Source organism: Chlorocebus sabaeus, chromosome 17 (assembly GCF_047675955.1).
Source record: "Chlorocebus sabaeus isolate Y175 chromosome 17, mChlSab1.0.hap1, whole genome shotgun sequence".
NCBI classification, from domain to species: Eukaryota; Metazoa; Chordata; class Mammalia; order Primates; family Cercopithecidae; genus Chlorocebus; species Chlorocebus sabaeus.
This window is the reverse complement of record NC_132920.1, coordinates 53431091-53440565: the sequence shown is the minus strand read 5'-3', so window position 1 is coordinate 53440565 and position 9475 is coordinate 53431091.

Genomic DNA, 9475 nt, shown 5'->3' with positions numbered 1-9475 from the left:
TCAAACCCTTGCCTACCTAACTCAGACACACTTGGCAATACTATATAGCTCTTTAAGCCTTCCAGAGGATATGTTTTAGGAGGTGGATTGTTCCATTTTATTATATATATGAACATAAGATAGATACACAGATAGACAAATAGATAGATAGATAGATAGATAGATAGATAGATAGATAGATAGATAGATATTTTAAACGTGCTCACTTTCATTTCTGAAAATTTACATTTGTTAACTAAAAGAGCCTTGCAATCCCAGCGTCTCCCTCATGGTGGCAGTATAAGACTAATCCATGTACACGCAGCCTCCAGCACCAGCAACCAACCCAGAAGAAACCTCCTTAATAAATCAGCTTTGGCTCAAGACTGGTGTTACGTAAAATGCAAAATTAGGACCCTCGGAAGGGGAAAAAAGAGACTCAGGTATCTAGGTTATTGATCCCAGACACAAAAGAAATTTGACAAACTTGCAAAACAGACAACAACTTCCTATGGTGAAAAAACAAACAAAACAAAGCAACTACTTGTTGCTGCCCACCCATTTAGTAACCGGCCTTGGTAGTCTTCCAGTGGCAAACACAACAGCCCTGTCCACAGATGCTTTTCCCATTTCCTCCGTCCCCTTGAAACCAAACATTTAAGAACAAATAATTCATTTCTCCTTTCTTAATTTGCTCTGAAGGTTTTAAACACAGGGATAACTGGCATATAGAAATTTCACATATTTTTCTTGATCACTATGGCCTATCAACCCCTGCCTGATGATTAAATGAAGGTCGATGTATCCAAGCTTCTTAAAGAGCTTGGTCGCAACTAATGAACACACAAAAAAACCACTAGACAATAAACAAGTATTAAATTATATCTGGGTACAGTAGAAACCATTGGGCAGACTTCAGAATTAGCCCTCAGAAGTTTTGTTTTTACTTGACTCTTGGTCATAACTGACTGGACTAGAAGTGAACACCTGACTCAGGAGAAGGCAGTCCATTGGCTGACCAGGAACCAATTAGGGTCTCTCTCTTGAGAACTCCAACTAAGAGACAGAAATGCAGGTTATTTAGTCCACTTACGGGTGTAGCATTAGACAGATATAAAACCTAAGAATTCTTGGTACTGAATCCTGGTTGTTCAACTTTCCTCAGATTTTAGGGGGTGACCAGGATCCCTCCCAGCAAAGTATCATTTTTGTTTAACCTTAATTTCAGTGGGTTATATTACATGCATTCTCCATCAAAGACTCCAAGGCCTGTGCAACGTGCAGTGAGGGCATACAAAGAACTTATGACAGTTCCCTGCTGTCCTGGGTATGGGTGATTTTCCTTGCTGTAGAAGAGAACAGGGTCTCTGGAATTCAACCCACCTTTGTGACCGTGTGAACATTCCTTTTTTTCTCTCTCAGAGATTCAACTTTGTTCTCAGTAATATGGAAATGATAGCATCTGCTTAACAGTCGTTTTGAACAGGAAGCGTCCATCTGGCTGGATGCCTGATTCATGGCAGATTCTTAGTAAATGTCAACCTCTGCACTGCTTTGCAAGTAGGTCCTTTGGCTGCTCTCAAATGCAAGTCACACAAAGATTGTGGGAGGTTTTTTTGTTTTGTTTTGTTTTTTATAGAAAATACATCATTCCTATAGAGAAAAAAATACAGTCACGTTTAATAATGGCTGTTTAGACAGAGATAGGTTCTCTCTGGAGCCTCTGGACCAGGTGGTGGAAAGTGGAGGTGGGTTACTGATCCCAATAAATAGGCTACAGGACTGAGGCCAGTTTCTGGAGAGAAGGGATGGTCACTCCTATATTTAAGCCAATGGTGAAGGTTAAGTAGGAAAGTCCAGAGGGACCCTTGACCCCACTTGCTTGACAATATTGGTGCAGGACAAGTCAAACCCTCCTAACTGGGCAACTGACCCCTCCCACTAGTGGTCTCTCTTGTGGAGAAAATTTTTACCTGATCAACTTATTCTCATGAAGCACAAGGGCCTGATATGGACACCCCTTCTGTAGGCATTTTCAAAGAAGTTAGTGAGGATAACAGACAGAAAAACCTCTATGCATCAAATTTCAGGCACCATCGGGGAAATGTTGTTTCTTAGGGTGGCTTTCAAAGTGTCTTTAAATCACCCTTTTACAAATGGGGTATTAAATAGCCTGCTCTGCCTAGAGAAAAGATTCCCAAGATTCCTTGTAGCTGCTGGGAAATTACTGAAGTCCTCAGTGCCCTGTTTTGAAAAAGTATTGACAATGCAGCAGAAGGTTGCATCTGGCAGCTAGCAAATATTTCTTGAGGGTCCACTCGATGCCAGGGATTGTTGCACTGAAAATGCAAGGCTACCAAAACAAGCAGTTCAAGCCCTCAAGAACCCTGCGTGCTCATGAGTATTCACCAAGTATCACATAGAGCTTGTGTCTCAGATGTTTTTCACAGTCCAGCCCCCCAGGATTCATTCCCAAATTCTGTGGAGAGCCTAGAACTCTTTTCTCAAAGCCCTTTTACACCAATTTCTCTCTTTATTACTCCTTTTTCTTTTCTTTCTTTCTTTCTTTTTTTTTTTTTTTTTTTTTTGTTTTGTTTTTTGCTTTTTGTTTTTCTACAGATGGAGTCTCCCTGTATTGCTTAGGCTAGTCTCAAACTCCTGGGCTCAAGTGATTCTCCAATCTCAGCTTCCTGAGCAACTGGGACTACAGGCAAGCACCACCACGCCCAACTTTATTACTTCTTTTTTAAAAATAAAACTTTTTTTAAAAAACAGCAGAGAACGCACTCATTCATTGTGCAGCTGGATCTTGAGTAACTTTGCCACTTGAGAGTTCCGACCCCAAAAACCCTGCTGTCACTTTCCAGGTATTCTATTCTTCCTTAGACCCCATAGCCTGGCTGCCCAAGTCAGACAAGTATGGAAGATTTGTTTGTGAGGACGCAGAGACAGCCACTGGCAACATACCAAGGTATTACAGAGACTTGCTGTGAAGCAAGGCCAACAAAACATCACTTACACAATCAAATAACAAAGAGGGGCGTCTTTTTCAAAATGAAAGGTCTATGTGTAAATAAATTCTTTCTGTAAAATAAACAAGATATGAGATAAGGATCCAGGTTTGCTTTGGTATCACTATGGTTACCAGAATGATATTCAGGACCTTTTCACCATGTTCTCCTCCTTTTGAATGCCTGCCACAAGTAAAGCATGCCTGAGTTTGGTCTAGAGAGCCTAGGGTGCGTTCTCCTTTATGGATGTAGAAGGGATGGGTTTAGCACATTGCTAAGCTTAAAAACAAACAAAAATCCTAGGGAAGATTCTCTTCTTTACTGGCTCAAAAAAAGCCCCTGGTAAGAAAAAGTTGTTAGTTATACTATTAGTGACATGACTGTTTGGTATTGTCAATATCACTCTCGATCAACCAGTATTAGTGAGCACTTCTGAGGACACTCACCGTAAGAGTCATTACTCAACAGTTATTGAAACAGTTCCACATGAAATTTTGAATTAGTTGCTTAATGTTCTCATTTGTGCCACAGTGTTTTTCTTGACCTAGAGACAGGTTCAGTTCAATTCGTCCTAAGAACAAACTCTTAACTTTGCTCCTCTAACCTAGACTGAGGACTCAGAACTGACCTCGTTTCACTGCTGCATAATAGCATATTTCTTGTTTGACAAAGATCCTACCTTGAGCTTGCAAAGACTCCCTGCTTCTTAAAACTGAAACTGTACCCCTTCCTTACACCTTACACAAAAATTAACTCAAGGTGGATTAAAGACTTAAACATGGCCGAGGTGGGTGGATCACGAGGTCAGGAGATCGAGACCATCCTGGCTAACACGGTGAAACACCGTCTCTACTAAAAAATACAAAAAATTAGCTGAGTGTGGGGGCGAGCGCCTGTAGTCCCTGCTACTCAGGAGGCTGAGGCAGGAGAATGGTGTGAACTCTGGAAGTGGAGCTTGCAGTAAGCCGAGATCGCACCACTGCACTCCAGTCTGGGAGACAGAGCAAGACTCTGTCTCAAAAAAAAAAAAAAAAAAAAAAAGAAAAGAAAAAAAAAAAAAGACTAAAACGTAAGACCTAAAACCCTAAAAACCCTAGAAGAAAACCTAGGCAATACCACTCAGGACATAGGCATGGGCAAAGACTTCATGACTAAAACACCAAAAGCAATGGCAACAAAAGCCAAAATAGACAAATGAGATCTAATTTAACTAAAGAGCTTCTGCACAGCAGAAGAAACTATCATCAGAGTGGACAGGCAACCCACAGAATGGGAGAAAATTTTTGCCATCCATCCATCTGACAAAGAGCTAACATCCAGAATCTGCAAAGAACTTAAACAAATTTACAAGAAAAAAACAACCCCATCAAAAAGTGGGCAAAGGATATGAACAGATACTTCTCAAAAGAAGACATTTATGGGGCCAAAAAACATATGAAAAAAAGCTTATCATCACTGGTCATTAGAGAAATGCAAATCAAAACCACAATAAGATACTATCTCATGCCAGTTAGAATGATGGTCATTAAAAAGTCAGGAAACAACACATGCTGGAGAGGATGTGGAGAAATAGGAATGCTTTTACACTATTGGTGAGAGTGTAAATTAGTTCAACCATTGTGGAAGACAGTGTGGTGATTCCTCAAGGATCTAGAACCAGAAATACTATTTGACCCAGTGATCCCATTACTGGGTATATACCTAAAGGATTATAAATCATTCTACTATAAAGACACATGCACACATGTGTTTATTTCAGCACTATTCACAATAGCAAAGACATGGAACCAACCCAAATGCCCATCAACGATAGACTGGATAAAGAAAATGTGGCACATATACACCATGGAATAGTATGCAGTCATAAAAAAGGATGAGTTCATGTCCTTTGCAGGGACATGGATGAAGCTGGAAACCATCATTCTCAGCAAACTAACACAAGAACAGAAAACCAAACACCGCATGTTCTCACTCATAAGTGGGAGTTGAACAATGAGAACACATGGACACAGGGGAACATCACACACTGGGGCCTGTCAGGCATTGAGGGGGCTAGGGGAGGGAAAGCATTAGGAGAAATACCTAATGTAGATGATGGGTTGATGGGTGCAGCAAACTACCATGGCACGTGTATACCTATGTAACAAAACAGCACATTCTGCACATGTATCCTAGAACTTAAAGTATAATAATAAAAGATAAAGACTCCCTGCTTCTTATTCATTTTCCCTGATAAACATATGTAATGATTGATCATGAATAGAGAGGAAAAAGGCACAAATAAGGACAGGAGGCAGTAGAACATAGAGCTCAAGGAACAAGGTCTCTGCCATCTGACTGCTTGACTTTAACTGTGTGACCTTGGGGAAGTTATCTAACCTGCTTGTGCCTTAGTTTCTTCATATGCAAAGTGGGGATGGTAATAATAGCAATTATAGAGTTGTGAGGATAAAAGAACTAGTACATGCCAAGCATTTAAGATAGTGCCTATGTAATAGTAAGCACTCAATAAATGTTAGCTATTCTTCTAACTGAGTGCAGTTTTACAAAATTATCCTAAAAAAAAATTCAAGAGACTACTGTAAACTTTAACTTGACATGAAACTCATAGCAAAATATCATCAAGAAAATGGAAAACTGAGCTTGGCACGGTGGCTCATGCCTGTAATCCCAGCACTTTGAGAGGCCAAGGCAGGCGGATCACTTGAGGTCCGGAGTTTGAGCCCAGCCTGGCCAACATGGTGAAATTCCATCTCTACTAAAAATACAAAAATTAACTGGGTATGGTGGCGGGTGACTGTAATCCCAGCTACTCGGGAGGCTGAGGCAGGAGAATCGCTTGAACCCAGGAGGTGGAGGTTGCAGTGAGCAGAGATTGTACCACTGCACTCCAGCCTGGGCAACAGAGTGAGATTCCAGCCCACCCCCAACCCCCTGCCCACACACATACACAAAAAATTAAAAATAAAAGAAAGAAAAAGAAAATGGAAAGCTGAATAGCTAGCTGGGGAAAATATATGGCACAATATAACAAAAGGTGAATGTCCTTAATATACAAAGAGTTGATAAACGTTGACAATTAAAGATATTAAGACTGCCTAGAAAAGGCAAAGGATACGAAAAAATTACACAAGAAAAGGGAAAGCTTGAAAAGCTGTCTTGTGTTAATGGATTGGAAAACAATACTGTGAGGATTCAGTACTACTGAAAGTGATCTACAGATTTAATGCAGACTTAAATGAAATGTGGCATATACATCTCACACCAGTCGGAATGGCTATCATTAAAAAGTCAAAAAACTACAGATGCTGCCAAGGTTGTGGAGAAAAGGGAATGCTTGCACACTGCTGATGGGAAAGTAAATTAGTTCAGCTATTGTGGAAGGCAGCTTGGTGATTCTCAAAGAACTTAGAACTGCCATTCAACCCAGCAATCCCATTATTGGGTATATACCCAAAGGAATAAAAATTGTTCTAGGATAAAGACACATGCGTGTGTATGTTTACTGCAGCACTATTTACAATAGCAAAGACATGGAACCAACCTAAATGCCCATCAATGGTAGATTGGATAAAGAAACTGGTACATATGCATTATGGAATCCCACACAGCCAAGGAAAAGAACGAGATCACGTCTTCTGCAGCAACAGGGATGGAGCTGGGGACCATTATCCTAAGCAAACTAATGCAGAAACAGAAAACCAAACACCACATGTTCTCACTTACAAGTGGGAGCTAAGCATTGAGTCTACAAGGACATAAAGAAGTAAACAACAGACACCAGGACCTACTTGATGGTGAAGGGTGGGAGGAGGGTGAGGATAGAAAACCTACCTACCTATCAGGTACTATGCTTATTACTTAGGTGGCAAAATATTCTATACACCAAACCCCTGTGATACACAATTTACCTAAATAACAAACCTACACGTGTACCCCTGGATCAAAAATAAAAGTTACCAAAATAAAAACAAATAAAGATTTAACAAAACCAAAGGGGGGAAAATGTGGTTGGTATATACATGCAATAAAATATTTAGCCTTTTAAAAGCGGAAATTCTGACACATGCAACAACATAAATAAACTTGAGGACATGCTAAGTTCAACAAACCAGTCACAAAAGGACAAGTATTGTATTTTTCTAATTATATGAGGTATTTAGAGTAGTCAAATTCAGAGACAGAAGGTAAATCAGGATTGCTGGGAACTATAAGGAGAGGGAATGGGATATTATTGTTTAACGAATGTACAGTTTCAGTTTGCAAGATGAAATGGGTTATTGAGATTGGTTGAACATGGATTTACTTAACTATAGAACTGTACACTTAAAAATGGTTAACTGGTAAATTTTATGCTATATGTATTTTAACCACAATTAAAATTTTAAAAATAAAAATTAAGAAAAAGGGAAGGTTAGGCTGGGCAGGGTGGTTCACACCTGTAATCCCAGCAATTTGGGAGGCCAAGGCAGGTGGATCACCTGAGGTGAGAAGTTTGAGACCAGCCTGTCCAATATGACAAAACCCCGTCTCTACTAAAAATACAAAAATCAGCCAGGTGTGGTGGCATGCACCTGTAATCCCAGCTACTTGGGAGGCTGAGGCAGGAGAATTGCTTGAACCCGGGAAGTGGAGGTTGCAGCGAGCCCAGATTGCGCCACTGCACTCCAGCCTGGGTGACAGAGCAAGACTTCATCTGAAAAAAAAAAAAAAAAGAAAAAGGGAAAGCTAATGAACAAATAGAAAAATATACAAACCTACTTGCAATCAAGGAAATGAAACTGAAAATGGGATTAATTTTTGCTAATAAAATTAGTAGAGTCGGTTTTTTTAGAGTATCATACACAATACTGGCAGAGATAAAGCAAAATGGGCACTTTCCCACACTTCGATAGCACTAACCCAAGAGCTTTAAAATATTCATATTTTTACTGAGATAGTCTATTTCTAGGAATCTATCATAAGATGATCACAAATGCAAAGTGCATATTATATATATATTCATATATATCAATATAACAATATCTCTTCATAGTGCTACTTATAATTTCAAAAAATTAGACAACCCGAAGTCTACTGATACAGAAACAGTTATAAATGTTATGTTATGGAATGAATGGTGTGTACCATTTGCAACTGCTAGAAATGGTACTTATGAATAATTTTTAATGACATGATAAAAAAATTATGATGTGGTTTTAGTACATGACACAGATCATGGAGCTTAATATGCAATAAAATAACAACTATGCAACAAATACAAGTAAGCGCAGTACAAGGAATGGAAGCAATTTGAAATATGCACAGTGATTTCCTTTAACTAGTCAGATTTTGGATGGTTTTAATTGTTTCTTTATACTTTTCTGTCATTTTCATTATTTTACAGTGGATCTAGGAACACTGCAAGGCCTCCATGGAAGATGCTGTCTTTACTTTCAGTCTCATGCCAGATCTGTTAGCCAATGGCTCTCAACTAATGAACATTAGGGTTAACGTCAATTAACTCTTCTTCAATTCTCAAGTTCATGTTTGTTTGTGTTCTAGACTCCAGTCGTAAAAGATAGTCTTAAAATATTACTATATGTCAATGATGTGAGGTAGAGAAAAAAACAAATATAAAAATAAATTAAAAATAAAAAATAATAACACAACAAGTTTTTAGTTACCATCTTTTTGTTGCTCTGTGGTAGTAAAATACATATGCAAGAGTATTATAATTTTTCAATGACTAATGACATTATTTTTGTTTGTCTTTTTAAGGGCAATTTTATATATTTATGTATTATATATATATATATTCCTAACAACACCACTACAATTTTTATAGTCTTAAAATTTGCCATAAACCAGCTTCTTTCAACTTTGTTTTAGAACACCTTTCTAAAAGGTGTTACCAGGTAAGCCAAGTTTGAGAAACCCCGCTCTTTTTGTTTGTTTTCCAAACTTGTTTGACCATGGACCACTTTTATCAAGTAGTGTCTTTTAACATCCATGAAACCGGGTTTCCTAGGAACCCGTTTGTGAAATGTTGCAGTCATATGTATGATAACAGAATGCTAGTAAATAGGAGAATATACTTTCTGGAAAATGTAGGATTTTTGTTTCTACTGTAATCGTACCTAAAATACTTTATAGATGGGTATAAGAATGTTATGGACTGAACTGTGTCCCCCCAAAACTCATTTTTGAACTCTCTTAACTCCCAGTATCTCAGAATGTGACTTTCTTTGGAGACAAGGAATTTAAAGTGGTGACTAAGTTAAAATGAGGCCATCAGGGTGGGCCCTAATACATGATTGGTGTCTTTATAAGAATAAGAAATTTGAACACAGACTCACAGAGAAGAAAGATCATGTGAAGCCACAGGGAGAAGATGGCCATCTACAAGCCAAGGAGAGAGGCCTTGGGAGAAGCCAATCCTGACGACACTTTGATCTAGGGTTCCTCGTCTCCAGAACTGTGAGCAAATAAATTTCTATTGTTTA